The sequence below is a fragment of the Poecile atricapillus genome, chromosome 8, assembly GCF_030490865.1.
Source record: "Poecile atricapillus isolate bPoeAtr1 chromosome 8, bPoeAtr1.hap1, whole genome shotgun sequence".
Classification (NCBI taxonomy): Eukaryota; Metazoa; Chordata; class Aves; order Passeriformes; family Paridae; genus Poecile; species Poecile atricapillus.
Genome location: NC_081256.1, coordinates 4577325 through 4597346, shown reverse-complemented (window position 1 = coordinate 4597346; position 20022 = coordinate 4577325).

Genomic DNA, 20022 nt, shown 5'->3' with positions numbered 1-20022 from the left:
GTAGCTGTCTGGGACCATGTCCTGTACTGTACCCAGCCTGGAAAGTTGGTCAGAGCTGTGAACGCAGCCACAGGAAGTGCCACACAAATCCCATCTGAGGGTGCAGGAGAGAGACACAGATCCTGCAAAGATCAGATCTTCAGTCTGCCAGAAACTCAAGCATATGCTGGAAATCCGTGCAAGCATCTCTTAGGCTTATCATTCTGAGATCTTTTGAATTAAACATTTTGGGCTCCTCATTTGCTGAGGAAACTTTGATCACTGAGTTTCTAATTATCTGTGCTGCAGAGCTGAAGGCCTGAGTATTAATACCCTGAGCAAAAGAACTAGAATATTTAGGTGGATACTATTACAACTGGGGATTTCTTTTCAAGTCATTTTCCAGTGAAGTGTGAAAGTGAAGGCTTTTGTTCAAATGTTCAGGCTGTTCATAATTGCACTGTCAGTCTGGTAACTTCCAGAGCATGATGTAAGATTCATCACTCACTAATAATTTTGAAAAAACATTTGGAATGTTAAAGACTTACCAAACCCTGTTTTTTTCACACCCATTCTTGTCCTGAATCAAAGCAACCAAGGCTGAAGTTCAATTTCCCTGTCATAGTTACAACATATCAGTTAAAACTGAATTGGCAAATTATGTTTCTAAACACATAAGAAATTGCTATTTGGAAAAATGTATTTGTAAAAACCGAGCCATATGTGACTTCTAATTCTTTGTCATAATGCAGCTGACATAAATCATCTCTTCAATACATGCTAAATTTTGATTGCCACCAACGTAAGCATTTGAATTCTCACAGTCATTTGAGGGTCTTCAGCTGAAATTTAAATTTCAAATTTCATACTTTGATTCATAAAATATAATTAGACTCTAAACCAAGCACAATATACATTTGCATGAAGAAAAATAATTTCAAACAAAATACATGCTAGCATTATTAAGTATTGTAATTAATGCTATTAATATTACTACAACTAATACATAATCAAGCAAAAAAAAAAAATTCAGAATCAGCATTGCTTACAAATTAATAAAATGAAAAGTAGTAAAATCAAGAAAATTATTATTTGACCAAAGAGCCCTGCTTGCAATGGAAAGATCAGGAGTGCTGCTGGAGAACACCTGAATAAGGACTTCAAAGAACTAGGACTCCAAATGGGTAATATGGTTATTATTTATTAGTGTTTCAAAGCTTAAATATGAAGGTTATGGGCAACTTGAAAGTAGTTAGGCATTAGGTGAAAACAGCAGAGCAGAAGATGGGTCCAGAAATAAAGCAAGCTTGATTAACTGTTTGGGAAACTAAGCCAGGTTGCAGTAGTTTGTACATAGCCTATAAAGTTTTCCTGATGAAAGGGAGATGGAAAAGAACATATTTCTGTTTTTCCAGAAGGTTGTATTGTCTTAGCCATGTGTATAACAGTCCTGAGCAGAAAGGTAAATCACAGACTTGGAAAAAATCTTTCTGCAGGCTGCCTTAACACACTTCCATGTCTCCAGTGGAAAAGATTCTTGGCTTTCAGTTCCTGCCATTTCTATGGGTAATTCACCTGCACCAATGATTAAAATTCCTCAGCAGATTTTACCTGCTGATGCAGGTAAAAATTACCCTTTGGGATCAGTTTGTGTTGTGCTGTCACATGAGAGGAGTGTCCCCAGCTGAAGGGGTTCCTGTGATGTCTTGTGGAGGTCCTGGCCAGGATGCAGAGCGCAGCTTTCCCTCCTGAGAACTACAGACAGGTCTCCTAGCAGGGCTGTGGTCTTACATGGGAGGAGCTGAAGTGAAGAGCACAGAATTTTAAATTGCTTTAAGTTTTGTTCTGTTCAGATCTGCAAAATATAATGTACCCATGTAGGAAAACATAACACAGAACTGGCAAGCACGGCACGTGTATAATGCATGTGGGATGGGCAGTGTGCTTGCAGGCTGCACAAGTGCTCTGTCCCAGCTGAACCTGGCCAGTGCTCAGACCCCAGCACCACAGACTGCAGCACATGCTAATAATCTGGGCACTGTGATGCCTTAGGATTTAGCTTTTATGTTTTTCATGTATCTGTAATCCTGCAGTTCTTTAGTGTGTAACTCCAAACTCCACACACAGTGGGAGCTGCTGCTTTCCCATTTGGCTCAGACACAGCAATTCCTCTCCAGGCCTGGCAATCAAGGACACCTCACTGCCTCAGGCCTGAGAGATGGAAACAAAAGTGAGTTGGGGCAGCAAACTTGGGGTAAATGAGTTCATTAGCTGAAGCTGGAATTGGAAGATGAACCCCCAATGTGCAAATGGACCAAACTGATAAAAGTGTGAAAACCTGTGACCCATCATCCATTTTTGGGTGCCTGGGGGAGCTTTGTCAGCCCTAAATGTATCTGAAGGCCCTCCAATAAACAGAACTGCTTTTTATTCCCTTGATTTTGTCTGGCCTCTGTTTTTAGGTAGCCCCAACAAGGCATCAGCTGGAGCATCTCTGTTACATGGAAAGGCTGAGGAAGTTGGGTCTGTTCAGCCTCTAGAAGAGACCCCTGAGAGGGGATCTCGTTATTGTGTGTAAACATTTGAAGGGGGGTGCCAAGAAGATGGAACCAGGCTCTTCTCAGTAGTGCCAAGTAACAGGACAAGAGGCAATGGGCAGAAAATGATGCACAGGAAGTTCCACCTGAACGTGAGGAAGAGCTTTCTTCCTGTGCAGTGCTGGCTCACTGGAACAGATTGCCCAGAGCTGGTGCAGAGTCTCCCTCCCTGGGGATAATCCAGACCCCTCTGGACACAATCCCGTGCCACATGCTCTGGGATGACCCTGCTTGAGCAGGGATCACGAGGCACACAGTGGCTGCAGGCACACAGGAAGAGCTGTGCCTCTTGCCTTCCCAACTGCCGTTAACCCTAAGAACTGGATTTTGCTGAAGGTGATGTGACAACAGGTGTGTTCACAGAACTGAGGAACAGTTTCAGAGCAATTCCATAACTCAAATGCCCTAGGAAAATTGTATTTTCTGAGAAAAATCTGTTAGCTAAGGTTTGTGAAGGATTAGCTCTGATACTGACAGCAAGGGTGAGAGACTTGCCTGGGTGCATGAGAAGTCTGTGACAAAGGTAGAGGATGCTCCTCCTTGACCTCTAACTGAAACCATGCTTGCTCTCCTTTGCCTCCTCCTGGCCTGTGGTTTGTGGAGCACTCCAGACACCTCATTTCTGCAGTGAAGGAATTTCTTCAGACACTTACTACAGAGGAAACAGCACAGAGAGGTATGTTCAAACAAGAGGCAGCTGCAGCTTCCTGGTGGCCAGTGTAGCTCTCTGGAAGCAGATTACAGAGTACACTGAGAACGACAGACAAACAAAAAGACCAGCCAAAAGCTGAGGAACTTTCTGGGTGAGACTCTGGGATTTCATTGTCAGCTTCCATTGTTCAGATCTGATTAAAAACACACTGGCAGGAGAAAGACCACATGCTTATCAGACACGCCTGCAGGTCACGCCACTAGAAAGCCATTTCACTGTCACTGATGTGGCCTGTTAGGCAGGAACAGAGGTTTGGATCCCACTTTTATTTGTAGCAGTTTTGAAAAGCGTGGGATTATCAGGGATGGGTTAGATCCTCTGCAACTTGCAGAAAAGTTCCTGTCTCTTTGCAGCCATTCTGAAGAGGAAGGGAAGAGAAACCTAGTACAAAATATTTCTGCTTGCAATAATAACTGTGTTTAGGCCTGACAGCCAGCCAGCAGCAGTGGGAGCGTTTCCTCTGAATTATCTAAGCTTTGACTCTCACCTTTACTTTACATTGGCTGTACTATTCCATTAGCATCTAAAGCTACATGCACAAAGGAGAAGATTTACATTCATAGTCAAAAGAAAGATGTGTCAAGGAAAGAAGTGATCAAAAGAATAATTACATTTCGTTTTCACAGAGGGACTAAAGCACAGGGACAGTAAGAATTAAATGCAGTCACTTAGAAAAATCTGTGCCACTGTGGTGAAACAGATTTACACCTCCCCTTGCCAAACCATCAAATATTTGTGTTCCCTCATCAGACTGCCAGAGTCCACAAGCCACCACCAGAGAAGCTCCCCATCTATATTTTGGTCTAGGACTATTGTTTAACCTTATCTTCAGTTACACGCTGCTTGTGATTTGGACTTTGGAACAACATTTGGTGAGGGGGCACCTGTTTTGCCTAATTTCATTCTTGAAGCTTGCTGGAACTGGTAAGTTAAAAGTCAATTCCCTCATCTTATTCTGAACACCTGTTTCTATTTGTCTTCAAATGCATTGAATCTGCCCTCTTAAACCCAACCTGCCAAACACTGGAATCAATAGAAATCACCGTGTCTTCAGAGGCTTTTGCATTAGGCCCCATATTTTTTCCCTTCTCTTCCAGTAGTCAGACATTAAAACACTGACACAAAGTGGAAGATGGATATCCATTGCCTCTTGGGGATTAGTGTTCTGTGTGCTACACTGATATGTGTGGGACATGCTTGTGTTTGATTTCTGGTTTTCTAGGGACAGACTCCAATTCTGCCTCTCCCAGAAGCCTCTGCATGCCTTTTGATTAAGCAGCAGGAGCTCTGGCTAGGAGTAGAGCTATTTGACTGATGCTATTTTATTTTACAGCTGAGATCTGTTGAGATATTCTGTTTTTTTCCAAGTGATCATAGGAAATCCAACAGTTATTTTTCAGAACCAGGGCCCTGTAAGAGGGCCAGTGCATACCACATGCCCAAACCCAGGTACTCAGAATACTTTGCTAAGAATAATTTCTGCCAAGCTATGTATTCCCACTGAGGTCCTCTGACCACACTGCAGTGCAGGACTGCAGTGCACTACCCAGCATAGTGCCAGTTGTTGTTGCTAAGACAAGCCAGGAGCAAATTATCTCCTTCCAGACAAGGAAAGGCCAGCATGGAAGTGTCTCACAAGTGTCTCTCTTCATCTACCCCTTTGTATTTAGGTCTTCTGGATGTTCATTCTCATTTATTCTTGTTCTTTTTGAACCCCCACTCTGTCACTTCTACGACCAGTTAATTTGCACATACACAGATATTGAAGCAAAAACCTTCTAGACCTGTGGGCTGCAAGAGTTAGGACAGAATTCAACACTAAGCACCAGCATTCAACTTGTAGAGTTAGAAGGAGGTGGGCACCTGAGGAAGCAACCAGGAGAATTTACTCATCTGAGCACAACTACAGATTGCATATCTAGCTGTAATGTTCCATACAGAAATCTGACTGCATGGTAGTTCCCTTCCAGCCTGCACCTAGGTTTGCCTTTTCTAGAAAGGCACAAAGGATGGAAGGAAATGCCTAGGCTGAGCTAAGGAACATCCCTTCTTCACCTCGCCAGTAGCATGACAGCACAGTGTCTGGCAGTCTAAACCTTGCTAAGATTGGATTTGAATGAGAGCAGAAATGTTCCCTCTTGCTCCCTTACTGTGTCAGGTCTGGAAGTGTTTGCAGCTAGTTGCAAAATGCAAGCAAAATGAAAATTGTGAAGATTTCCATTTGAAGCACATGAAGGTATTTCCACTATGGTAAAAGTGTCAGACCAGCATTAGAATGTAGTGAAAAATACTACAGAATTCCTGTTTCTGCAGGCAGGTTTGTAAATCTAGAAGGGTAATGGTCTCCATGTCATATGTTCTTTGCATATAGAAAAGCTTTGGAGACAATTACTTGACAAATCCCATGTACTTTGCAGAAAGCATTCACCAGAAAACAGTGATGGGAACAATTAAGCTCCAGGCATGGAGCCAATATGCAACTGATTTTAACAGTGTTGGATCAATTGCTGAAAACCTCATCTGTATAGAAAGGCTTTGGAGCACACACTGAAAGCTCTTTACATGATTTGACCCATGATCTAACAAGGACCAGAAATAGAAAGTTCTGCTGTTGTTTGTGTTGCAGTAAGGACAGAGGCTTGGGTGTGTCTGTGTGTGTATACAGACAGAGGCAGCCCTTCCTCCAGTAACTTATTTAACAGAGCTGTACAAAAAGGGTTAATGCAATCCATCTCTGAGAGCAGCTCACCAGATAACGTGCTGTTTATTTACTCTGAGCAGGTTAATAAGTTGGCTCCAAAGCAGAAAGCTGTTTTGCAAAACCATTCAAGCAAGAAAAGCAGATAGAGTGATTTCAGGGATTGTGGTTTCACTGTGGTTTTATTGTCAGCTGTATTTCAATTGTGCACTGTCTGGTTTCCAACCACCATAACATTCAAGCAACACCCATGTCTTCAAAGAAATTATTTCAGCCAAAGACATAAGAATGAAGGGCATATTTCAAACATTCTTTGTTCAAGTGTCACTTGACTCTAGAAAAGTTACAAACCTTCAGAAAAATGTAAGATCTGTGGGACATGAATTTTTGCTGCTGTGTTTTGTGTGGTCCCCTACACACTGAGGTTACTGTAATAAGAGAAAAAATTACTGGAGAACAAGCACTTTAAAAGTTTTAGGCATATTAAGAGAGTTCATGTTCCCTCAGAATTAGCATAATTTGAGACCCAGCAGTCCTAATTCAGCATATGAGAGGTGTTTACTTCAGGGACTTTGCTGGGAATGTTCGAATTGATAGGTATCAGTGCTGAATCAAAGCACTAGACCAGTGCAGGAAAAAAACATCCCCAGCCCTCATGTCCAGCAAAGATTGGCTCCTGTGACAACTGGCATGAGACAACTCCTCAGAGACCTGGAGCCAACAAGAAAGTCCAGTTATCCATTTATTTTACAGCAGGCATTTACAACAATCATACAATACATCAGTGTATACTGTATACATCTGCCCTAACTTCTCTGAAGCTGTGAGGTGTTTGTATCTAAATTAATGGGGCCTTGAAATGACAATATTCTACCTCTAAATAAAATTTAAATAAAATTTCTGCATGGTGCAACCTGAAAGCCCTTACATCAGTGTTGAGATTCTTGCATTGTAGAATATTTTAATTGGTGGTTTTGATGCAGTAGCATAGTAAGTAATTCCTGAAATAAACTACTTCTGCTCCCTGGTCATTCTTTAAAGTTTTAAATTCAAAGTGGGCCAGCTTTCTGGAAGGTATGCTCTAAAGGTGAAGGGAAACATGCTGCATACCTCTGTGAACATGTAATGGATTCAGCATGTGAAGTTCAGATGCACTGAATGCATTTTGGCTTCCAATTCAATTAATCCATGAAAATCACTAATCTGGAAACATTTCATTTCTGAGTCTCTTCATGGTGCCCTTTTCTTTGCCAGCCACTGAGCCCCTATAATGTGGTAATTCCACTGCTGACAGAGCCTAAATGAAGCCAGCCAAGTTATTATGTGTAATAGGATTTCCTGGCTGTCCCTATTTGTGTAGCTGGAAGTGTAGACTCGCCAATTTATTAGGTGCCTAAAGAACCAGTTAGGAATGAGTGTTATATATAATCCAAGGAGGTGCATCATCCTGCTTTTTAACTTTCTCAGGCACTTTTCAAATGCTTATATGGTACCAATTCATCCCATAAAACTTCAGACACTTCATTTAGGCACTGGGACAGAGTACTTGTTTTAGATTCTCTCTAGATGACAGAAAGGCCTCTGCAGAGAGTGCTTCTACCATCTCAGCTTCGGCTCTTTAGGAATGTTCTTCTTTTCAGCTTCACTTTTTAGGGGTGCCATTGAATAAACAGAAACCCTAAAGTGATCCTTCTCCTAATGTAGGTATGTGAGGAGCTTACTGCTGAGTAGAAACAACCTGGGTCTAGGGTTTGCCACAGTATCTTGGAATGTTTGAAAAATGTGGTTCAAGATGATTGCTGAGCATGGGGGTTCATGCAGTCACTCTGACTCAAAGATAGCTTTGGCTTCAACCTGAACAGCGCCTCCAGCCCTCATTACTGTGTCATTTCTCCAAAGCTTGGGTAAAGATCTGCTTGCTCTTTCCTTGGGGGAGAGGGAAGAGTTTAGAACTGTGTGTAATACTCATGGATATTGTATTGCTCTGCAGTAACACAGAGCTCTGCCCAATAACATAAATAATGCTTGTCCTAGTAAAAGCATAGGTACGTTAAAAAATGCTGGAAGGCTTTAATACTTGTATCACCCTTTAAATGTAGGTAACCATATTTGAGTCTCACGTGCTTTCCTTTTGTTCAGTTGACTCCCCAGCACTTGTGCACTGTAATAATCATTCCTGGAGATTTCCATCTGAGGGCTGGCTGCTGCCAGTACCCAACTGAGTGCCAAGGGCTTGGCATCTTCCTTCTGTTTGTATCAGTCAAATCTCTCCATGGCATTAATGCTCTCACCTCCATGGCAGCAGTGCTCTCACCCCCAGCCCTTCTGCTCTGAATTCAAGAGACAGTGATGACAGAAGGAGCTGCTTAGAAGAGCTACAGCAAATCCCTTTCCTTATGAGAAAATATAAAGCATTCCCAACAGTTTACTCAGGAACTTGTTGGTTTTCTTTTATATTTCATTCATGAAGCACGTGTGGGAATAAAACACATCCCCTCCACAACTAATGTAACAGAAATACAGCACAGACATCCCCATTAATTGCAAGTGGATTTTTTCTGTTTACCTCCATGCACTTGCTCTCATCAGAAACCTTCATTGACCTCTTGGGAGCTCTCTGGTTTCACACAAAATGGAGGCAAAAACGATGCCAAGTTGTAATAGGACTCCCATTTGTACTTGGATCAAAAGACTGCCAGATAGGGAAGAAGTGAGTATCTGGTTCCTGGTGTCACTCTTTATACCACGAAGCTGAAGGAAACAACATCACTGCTGGAATCATCTCTGCCAGCCTCAGCTGACAGGACTGGCACGGAGCGAGGCACACGCTGCAGGGATGGAGACAGTAGCCTAATTATTCTCATGTCCACGATACACTGAGTGCACTCAGTTTACCAGGGCATAAACAGAGCTTTGAAGGGGATGGGGACAGCTGAGGAGAATTCTCTTTTGATTTACATCCTCCAGCACTCGTCACATGCAGTGCTATGAAAACAGCATGGGTATGGAAGATACTTGCTGCAGCTGAGAAGACATTACTGGTTCCTTTAAAAACTCAGTTTCCCAGGAAGAACAGACCCAGTGTAACAAAGCCCATCACGACTCGCTTGTGCAGAGAAAAGTTCTCACTGCTGGAGCTGTTAGTTTGGTGAGACGTGGCTGTTACAAGTCAGCAAGGCTTCAAAAGTGCCTGACTGCCTATATAAAGAGAAAACTCATGGAAATACAACCCCCAGAGGACATGCAGCTTACCAATTACACATTAAAAATGATATGTGCTTATCAGCAGCTTGTCCATATTTGCTTTGGACTTCTTTCAAAGTTATTGTTTAGGGGGATAATTGACTATTTAGTCTTGTATTTTGGTTCACTTTAAAACCTGTACCTGCTTCAGGCCCTGGTTCATGAAAGTCCTGCAAAGTGCCTGTCACATCAGGGTATTTGTATTCTCTCTTCACCCTGCACCCCTCGACAGCTGCATCACTCTGTGCCCTGCCATGGCCTGGAGCTGCCTCAGGCTGCAGATGTGGGCACAGGAGTGCAGCTGCTGGCTGCACAACAGGGGCTGGATTGAAGCACGAACCAAAGGGCTGCAGCCACTGTGTCTGTCATGAGGATTTCACTTTTAAAGGGTTTGTTTTGCTCTTAATCTTTGCTGTGGAAAGCTTCTGCACTGGCAGAGAAAAAAAATACTGTGACGCTGAGGTCAGCCAGCTGAACTGGGAGGAAAGTGCAGGGGAAATTCCATGGAACCGATCAGACTTGTACCACAAGGTCACAAACCCAGAGCTTGTTTAGAAAGGGTGTATCTGGTATTTTATGGATACTTGCAGAAATGCAGGGAGCTCACGATACTTGGAATTATTAATTTGTTCTGTTTATTTTATTTTTTTTCCTTTTCAAACAAAACTGAAGTTACTCAGAGATGTTTCAGAGCTTTGTCCTATGTCCCCTCTCAGGTATAGGTTACATGAGGGAAGAAGGATGTTAGAAAGAATGCCAGACATAATCCAGTTTAGAAGAGCTTTATATAGTCATTAAGAAACACCAAGTAACACAGATTCCACACCAAGCATTGTCCCTGTGCCCAAATGCAAGACTCTGAAGGACAAGGCAAGGCAGAGCTGTGAATAGCTTATTGTATCTATTTTCATTAGATTGACTGCCTTCAATTTCTTACTAAACTATTTACAGAAGTCTAATTGTATTTGTAAGCCACATTCCATCAATATGTGCTGCTATAGAATTGTCTTTATTTGATTATTTTTCTGTCTATCAAAAGAAATGTAAGTCTTATTGTCATATGATGAAGTTAATATTTGTATTTTTTTTCTTTTTTTGTGGCTAGATACTTTCTTAGACTGATGGTAGGAAAAGCAAGTGAAAAAGGTTCATCTGAAGTTCAGCATCCAACCTTGTAATTTTAGGAAGCTGACTTTGCAGAAAGAGAACAGCTGTTAAATCCTGTAAACTACCTATGCTGAAAAGTAAAATTTTATTACAGACAGGCAGGGTTGAACATGTGCCATTAGCCCATTAGCAAAGCAATTCTGATACAGCAACCAAGGAGTCACCTAGTCCAGAATTCAATTTATGAGGTACTACTTTCATGCCAAGACCAGTTTACAAAGTCTAGATATCCCAGAAAAAACACGAGCATCAAAAAGTCATGAAGAATTCAAGGTCAAGGCCCGCACAGAAAGCAGCACTTACTAACAGACACAATGTGTGTTAAACTTGATGAGAACACCCAACATGATTACACCTTCCTGCAAAAATGTGCTGAAAAAAGGAAAGGGAAAAGGAGAAAGGAGAAAGGAGAAAGGAGAAAGGAGAAAGGAGAAAGGAGAAAGGAGAAAGGAGAAAGGAGAAAGGAGAAAGGAGAAAGGAGAAAGGAGAAAGGAGAAAGGAGAAAGGAGAAAGGAGAAAGGAGAAAGGAGAAAGGAGAAAGGAGAAAGGAGAAAGGAGAAAGGAGAAAGGAGAAAGGAAAGGAAAGGAAAGGAAAGGAAAGGAAAGGAAAGGAAAGGAAAGGAAAGGAAAGGAAAGGAAAGGAAAGGAAAGGAAAGGAAAGGAAAGGAAAGGAAAGGAAAGGAAAGGAAAGGAAAGGAAAGGAAAGGAAAGGAAAGGAAAGGAAAGGAAAGGAAAGGAGAAAAGGAGAAAGAAAAAGAGAAAGGAAAAGAGAAAAAGAGAAAATAAAAAGGTTGGTAACAGCATTATGTACTCCAGAGGTTTGAAAAGGCATAAAAAACCTTGGTTGATACCAAAGGTTTCTTGTTGCAATTGCAGATTTTACACATTAGTTATTCACGTGAAGCCTCTGGAAAGGCAGGAATGTTCTGTTGTTATCTTGAAATGTGACATATTTTACTTGGTACAATGAATTGTACTCTAGACATTACTTAGGTCCATAGCTGTAGGGGGAGTTTTTGCTTGAGGTGTTTAACATATCTGTTAGCAAATTCAGAAGTTGAAGTGTAAAATCCAAGGCACCATGAAGACTGGAAATAGTCTTAGTTCTATGTGGTAGTTCAACATCAAGTATCAGAGAATGCAGTTTTAAACGTTGCTTATATCAAGATATGCAACACAGTATTTTTGTATAATTAATGTCTTATGGATCAGTCTCAGTGAAGTGTCTCTCTTTGCTTATTCACTAAACAGCCACTATGCAAAATAACACATGGTAAACAAAGACATCAGCTGAGAACTGTATTTTTCTGTGGTAGAGCACTGTGAAACATGAGCTATTTCATTAAGGGTAGCCTAACTTCATCATAAAAATGTTTTCTGGGCCTGAACAAATAATGAAAAATATCCCTACTGAATGGAGTTTCAGTATCTAGTACTTCCCTGGAGATTGCTCAGTAGTAAGAGAAAAGCATTGCAGAATGTGGTGTGGAAATATGCTCACCTGATAAAGGGGGCATTTAGATTGGGCAACATGAGATTGGTAATTAAAAATGAGAGGGAAGCCACTAATTTGGTGGCCTTTGGGACTTTGAACTGAAAAGGGAAATATATTCAATATTGAGTATAAACCAGACTAAGGTAAATTCAGTTTCCCTGTGCTTGCTGACATCCCTGCCCTGGGGCCAATGCCCAGCCATTACCTGATCCCTGCTGTTGGGAATGGTTACAAGAATGTTACAAGAACAGAGATTTCCCCTGCATGCTACCAGGCCTGCCACCACTGGGGACCAAAAACAGTCCTAGGTACAAGGTTGACAGAGATGGAACACAAGGAAGAGCTGTTTAGTCACTTTACTGACTATCATGTTTCCCAATTCTAATAAAGTTCTGGCAGTGTTTTTGGAAGAAAACAGTTCTCTGTAGTGCCTTATTACTGTCATGTAAGTGTCAGCACTTAGGTGGATTGCCTGAACTTTCCAAGTGGAATATACTGATCAGCAAATGGAAATCACTGCACAGAGGAGGTGCAAAGAACACTGAATGTTCACTTTCTCTTTAAAATATCATGGAAATGTCTGGCAGATAATTATCATTTGCTTTTCTACAGTAACTACTCAAGTCTTTCGTCTCTTCCATTATAAGCACTTGGAGTAGAAACTCACAAGCTGAGTTTATTAATCTTAGTGGATATTTATGTGTTAAAGTGCTTCAAATGTGTACTGGAGTGAGACAGGTATCCATCAGTTCAGAAGTGTAGAATCATTACCATCTGAAAGTGTCTTACTGCAATGTCTCACTGTTGTTAATTTTAATAATTTGGAAGAATTTTAAAAACACTGTGAAAAGTGAAAAAGCCAGAGGAGTTCAGTTGTCAAATAGCACAGCTTTTGGAAAGGAGTTCCTCCCCCAAAAGAAATAAAATACAAGTTTAGCAGCTCTGCAAATGTTGTTTCCATGTAGCAAGAACACTTACAGTTAAATAGGCAAGAATTGCAACTGATGTAAATTAGATTCTGTGTGTCCATATAAAATGAACTACTGGCTGGTGTAGCTAACAAAAGGAACAAAGTGTAGAAAGAAGAAAAGGTAATATCAAAGAAATTGAAAGACTTCCTGAAGTTTCAGTGTCCATCCACATGCCCGCAGCTCTTGTTCTGCTGCCCTTCTTTGAATCTCATCTTTAATGGAACTTCCATCCTTTGGTAACGGGACCTTGCACTCACTGATTTCTGTGTGTGGCACATTGAATATCCCAGCTCCACTGGTGTGCAGGTACTTGGCTGTACTCAGATCCAGCACAGCACTGCCAGGTGGAGCAGGAGTGGCTGTCAGCAAACACTTCCCTGGCTCTGAGCATCTGGCTCAGAAGGGCTTTTTCAGCACCAGAATGATTCCCAAGAGACAGACAGATGGTACCATCTCTGCAGTCTTCTGACTCCCAGCCTTAGTGCTTGCTGCAATCTCACTGGGTACAAACTGTATTTAGGAATAACCTGTTCAATTATTATTATCTATATTATTTTATTAACCAGCAGTTGATTCACATTTAGAATTGTCCTAAAAATGTCCAGGGCCAGTTGTCATCACCCTGCATCTTTTACCATTCTCAGGAAGCTCATTTTGATGGAAATTAGTCACATCCTTCACTCATTATCTTGTCCAAAGCAGAAACACAGATAATGAAAAAAATGTACTTGGGGAGAATTACCAGGCCATGGATTTAGATGGGACCCAAAATCACTGGAAGTAGGTTCAGAAGAGAAAATGTTGAACAGTGAGTGTTTGAGTAAATAACGTAGGAAAAAGAATAAATCCTACTGTGCTGTGATTCTAACAACAGATGTGTTCTTATCCGAGCCTTATCTTCAGTTGGTTGCAGGTTTAAAACCTGTTTCTGTATTTTTGCACAGCTAAAAATACAGAAAAGCATACTGTACATTCTTCAGGAGGGGCGATTAGTCTCCTGCTGGAGGAATGTCAGCTATTGTTCTCCTCCCAGTCAGGGCAGTTTCAAGATGAAGCTAAAGTCACTTTTTATTTTCCATCTCAAGTTTCCATGGGAACAGTATGTAATCATCATATTTGTAAATAGCAACTACCCATTTATCTTCACAGCCACTCTGAACATTTTTTGCTACAATTTTAACATCCTTGAAATGTCCAACTCTTGTCTTCTTACAGTCTTACTGTCAGTATACATAATTATTTGGGGATATTTCTGGTTAAGAACTCTTCAGTGATGCAGTAGCACTGTAGTACATTTGTATATAATACAGATGTGTGGGGGTCTGTATATGCACAGACACATAATGAATGTTCTCTGGCAGTGGCACATCCCATTATAAATCTTTATTTTTCAACTTCTTACATGTTGCCAAGTTGAGGCCACTCAGGTTCAATGCCATTCAGCCCAATTCACATTCCAGAGATTTCTTTAGTAGTTTCAAGTAAATTCTTTCAGTTGTGGCCAAAAATGTGGCTATGGAAGAGAAGAACAGTTTGCCTTCATGGACAGGATCCTTACAAGTTTTTCAGCAAGTCTGGGAACAGGGCATGGATGATAACCTTGCTGTGACAGACACAGCTTTTTGTTATCCTACTAAGAATTATCCCAAATTTGGCCAACTTTTCATCTTCTGAGAACTTCTATCTCTTCTATACACAATCTAGATTTCCTAAAACTCATAGCTGGAATTTGCTGGAGTTTTTATCTGCACTAAGCACAGTTTGGTCCATGAGAACTCCTTTGTGCTGCTCCAGCATGGAATGACACTTGGTGCCTTCCTGCCTCTGCTTGGGTCCAGGGCAGACTGGGGACAGAAACAGAGGGCAAGAGAACAGCAGAAGGACTCTCCTGTGAGACCTGCACATCTGGTTAACATTAAACAGGTATTTAAAGGCTTTCCAGAGTAAGGACACAGAACATTTTTAACAAAGCCATTTCCCTGAATCTCTCAAATCTCATTCTTTGCAAACTTAAGCCTCTTTCCCATCTCTACCCCATCCACCTTACATCCCCAGAACACATCTTCCTGTGGAATTAAACATCAAGAATATAGCTTTTGGGTTTGCTCTGAGTAAATGGTCTGTTATTGGAATCCTGACAGTTGTTTCCCATTAGGAGAAACGGAGAATGAAGTGGGGAATTACTTTGATGTAGCCCTTTTCTTTTCCAAAGAACACGCAAAGGTCTATTTCCTTGGGCACAGGAGGAACAAAACAAAGACAGTTGCTTTACTCAACATCTAGTCCCTCTCAGTTTGCACTTGGCCAGAGAAGTTCATTCTGGCCATGATCCTAAACCTATTCCACAGAGAAACCTGTCTTTCCTACATTTACATTGGTTATACCCAAGAATTCTGGAATATAGCTCTCACTCACAACAGGACAGAATTTTAAAGAAAAAATAGCAACAGGAAAGTCCTTGCAGATTTGTTTAACCAAAGTTAAACAGTTCCATTGTGCAAAAATGAATGTACTATTAACGAGAAATATCAGTTATTTGAAACATGCTTAAACTTAGAAAAACTAGCAAAATATTCATATTTTCTTTTTTCCCTTCCACATTCTAGGAAATTCCTGATTTTTGCAGATAGACACCTGAAGTGAAGCAAATAATTTTGGGTGATTCCTGCAGGAATCCTGTTACCTGGTTTCCAGGGGGCTGGAACACAGGCAGTGCAAGCTGGGATCTGTCTGCAGCAGATTCTGTGATGCTCATAACTTCCCACTGCTTGAAGTAAATTTTTTGTTGAGGTGTCTGGAGGAAAGAGGCTTGGTTACTTTAATAGTAAGATCAAATATACACATTCCCTTTAGTACTGAACAAATGAAAAAGGAAGCATAAATTGTAGATTTTTTTTTGTTTAATATATGAAAATTATAACGTTATTTTTCTTTCTTCACATCACTGAATTAACCTTACTTCTCTTGTCTTTTGCAAAGTGTTGGCATCAAATAAACAGCAATAGGTCAGTGACAGGGAACACAAATTAGCTTCCTTTTTTAAGTGCTATGTTTCTTACTCCTGATTCTGACAAATACAGGGGAAAATTGAATGTAGCATTCCATAACACTCTCTGGAAATTGTCAAATATTCTACTGATACCAGACAGAATGATGTTAAACATTTATCTGTTGCAGTTTACTTATCTTGAATTTGGGGGTAGAGCTGACTAGTTTTATGTTGGATTTTTATTGCTAAATTCTAGCAAAAGAATTTTCCAGTTTTGTTTGTAGAGGCTCATGGTGGCTCAGAGTTCTATAAAAACAAAGCAGGTGTTCACTCTGCCAGAACAACTGCTGATGGCCTGCAGCTCTGGGAAGGGTCTCTCTGCTTTTGAAACGAAAGGAGATTATCACAGGGCTGTCAGCAACATTCAGCAAAGATGTAGCTGAAGATTTGCATCATTAAAATAAGTCACAACAGTAATAAACATTTGTAAAGCCTCACTAAATGCCACAAGGCACTGGTCCTCATTGTAAGCTCTCACACTAGAAACACAGGAAATATCTGTTTCCTTATTATTTCCTCAACCTTTAAGCAACTATATAGTTTGTCTACAAAAGCTCTCCATTTGTTCACCAGTAGGACACAATGGCTTAAAATCTGTCTCCAATTAGGGCAAGAGAAATCTAACCATGAAATCAAGGATTTTACCTCATAGATTTTTTTTATTTGTGTAGTAACAGAGTAGAGTTGAGCTATTTATGACACAGTGATATTTACATACATTCCAAAATCTGTTTAATTTTCTGTCTTTAAATTTGTAATTCCTGGCTTTTGGATGTTAGGGATCATTTTGAAGTTCTTACCATGTTTTCTGTCACATATTTTCAATCCTCACTATGATGGAATTAGTATTTTGTCTGGTTAATTAACTCTATGTATGACTTTTATCATGTTGTGTTTTGGAATTTAGAGCCAAGCTGGGTGCCTGTTAACAGCCCCTGTGTATTATTGTGTTAGCTGTGCACAAAGGAGGTATGCTGAGTGAAAATATTTCTGGTGGCTATAAAACAGAATCAAAAGAAATGGTTCTGCTGAGTAATAAATCATGTCTGATGTGAGCTAGAATTGTGCCACAGCTGGTGTCCACATGGACTGCTATTTTCAGATGCTTTTGTGTACCTGACAAAGATACCTGTGAGGGACTTCACATTAGAGAAAAGCATGTGTCCCATACAGAAATTAAACTCTTAAAGAAAGGGAATGTGTCCACTCCTGAGAAAGGGCAAGTTTGAGGGATAATAACACTCTGAGGTATTTTCGTATGGTTGATGGGTCAGTGAGGCTCTCAAAAAATCAGAACGTGTTTGCACATTTCTTTTTCTGTATGCCACCCTTTGAAATGTGTTTGCCACCCAAAGTGTTTGATCAAAACATTCATTTATGAAGAATTTTAATGAAGGAGAGTGATAAGGCCCAAAGAGATGCCATTTTGAGCTTGTGGAAAAAAATAAGGAAAAGCATGAGAACTCCTGGATGGCAAAGAAAAGGGTAGGAATAGAAGAAGCTAAAAATGAGAAATGCTTGTGAATACTTCTATAGCATTCACCAGTCTTATTGAGGACAGTCACAACTGCCTAAAATCTACTTTTCAATTACCTTTTTGCCAGTTCTTAAGGATATTTTTTAAAATAGGGGGCCACTTGAGAGTGCTGAACAATATACACAGGAAATGAAAATGTACCCTGAATTAACACGACCCTCTGCACATCTCCATTCCATGTTCTTAATTGCAAGTTTTGCTTCCTTTAGAGTTTGTTATCATGGGTTTAAAATATACAGACAGTAAAATTCAAAACCACCAAAAAACACCACACAAAGTACTAAGAAGACAGTAAGTAACTATCTATTTGTTTCATACAAGACTGTTAGCTGGGTAAAAATGTCAGAGTGTTGCAGTAGGTTTTATTGGCACTGGCTGGGGAGATCCAAGGCAGGGATCTGCCTCTTCAGGCAGCCTTGAGGGGACTGGAGATGCACAGAGCAGCCCAAGCAATTCCAAGTGAGGCAGACTCTTAGCAGTGCAGAACAGTGGGATGTTGGGTGCTTCAAATATTCTGGGATATCCCACAAAACACAGGAAATCATTTTTGAGCAAGTATCACTTCACTGCAGATGGCATAATTCTCTGCAGTGCCTTTGTTTCCTCATCCTTATTATTGCAAATTGAGTCCCCCCCCCCTCCCAACAGACAGGCTGCAGTGCCCACAACCACACCTTTGAAAGCAGAATTTTGGTGCCATTACAGCAGTGATGACCTCTCATCCCCCAGACAGGTCTCTCTCCTCTTCCCCAAACAAACCAAACTCAGAAGGGTTGCATGGCAGTGCTGGACACTATTTCTGAGTCACCTTCATGCTCATTCCTGCTGAGGTTTCAGTGGTACCATTCTTCTTGTCCTGCTGCTGCCATTTATTGCAGGATTCCTCTGCAAGTGACCAGCATGAGGGATGAATGTCAGCTCACATTTCAGGGAAGTTTATTACAATAAGAGGGAGACATTTCAGGATAATTAGAAAAGTACAAGCTGCCCTACCTGTCATAAATGTCAGCAAGCTGAGAATCAATTTGCATTTTTCCTACAGAGAACATTATCACTTCTACATTTTACTAGTGAAAATATGACATTGCACATGGGAAGTATAAGAATGTCTTCAGTTTTACTAATTTTGAACAATAATATCCATTTTACTGTAATTTCTCTCAACCACATGTATATGTGTGTATTTGCCTGGTTGACAGGGGCTGTGCACCCTACAACTGATCTGTAGTTAATATATGAGACTAATGATTGCACAAACCAGAGATTGCCTTCTGAATGTGCTACCAGGGTGTAAGAGTTCACAGTGTTGCTTTGCCATCTCTTTGGTATCAGATTTTTTGTTTGGGCTGGAATACTTTCTGTCATGATGGATGGAATTACACCAGGAGAAAAGTTAGAATTTACAGTTGAACTTAACAATAGTTTGCAGAATTCTGTCTGGCATAAAGAGCAGCACCCCTGTGGTTTCAACAGTAATGCAAAGTGGGATAACTCATGGGGGTGTTAATGGTATTGCACACCCCTAAGTGAGGGAAACATCACTGAAACCTGAGCTCACCTGATTTCTGAGACCCCTTGTAACCTCAGGGATGTCATATCCCTCTGGATGCCAGGCTCATCTGTGTGGGCTGTGTGCTGGCCAGAGCTCCACTGGTTGTGCCAGGGACTGGTATCTTTCACTGTCCCCCCTTGGGACTTCAGATGTTGATTTATCCACATTTGTCTCCCTGGGCTGGCTGTTTGCTACAGCAGCCCAGGATCCTGCAGCAGGACATCACCAGGTCTCACCAAGGACAGGGCACAGGGCCACTCAGCTCTTACCTGTCACCAGCTGTGTTTCATGCCAGTGTGACTCTCTCTGGTTTGTGTAATCCTGTGCAGCCCAGGACCAACAAGAATATATTTGCTGTCCTGCCAGCAGAACCCTCTTTGGTGGTGTCAGTCGTGGCTCTTGTCAGGAGCACCACAGAACCAGTGGTGCATTGACTTTTCAGGACAAATCCTCTCTGCTCAGGCTGCCTCCAGATGTTAGCAAGTTCTGTTTCCTTCACAGTTGTTGGGCACTGTGAGTGTTGGCTTGGCTTGGGGCTGTCCCACAGGTGTGTGCAGCTCCAGGTGTGCGTTTTTGAGGAGCAGCAATGTCAATTCCACATTCTGATCCTTGCAGGAGGGGCACTGCACACCCCTGAAAGGAGCGGGTCAAAATCTTCTTCACACTTCCCGAGCCATGTTTTCCATAGGACTTGGAGCGGTTTTCACGGGAGCAGGATTTTTCTTTTAAAAAATAGACATGAAAACTAGATGGGACTTCCAGAATTGTATCAGACAGCCCAATTTTCTGCACCGTGAGCTGTTGTGCCACATGGCAATTGCTTTGTATTATAAAAAGCTGAGGAAAGTGACATCGAGCTGTGCTGGCAGGCGGTTTAAGGGAATTATGCAGCGGGCCAGAGTCCATTGAGCCTCCCTAGGACACTGAAAGGTGCAGTTAAACCACCCCGCAGAGCCAGCAGTATTTTTGTTTCTCAGAGCGAGCACAATGCCTGCGGAGATTCCCCTCAGCAGCAGTCGCAG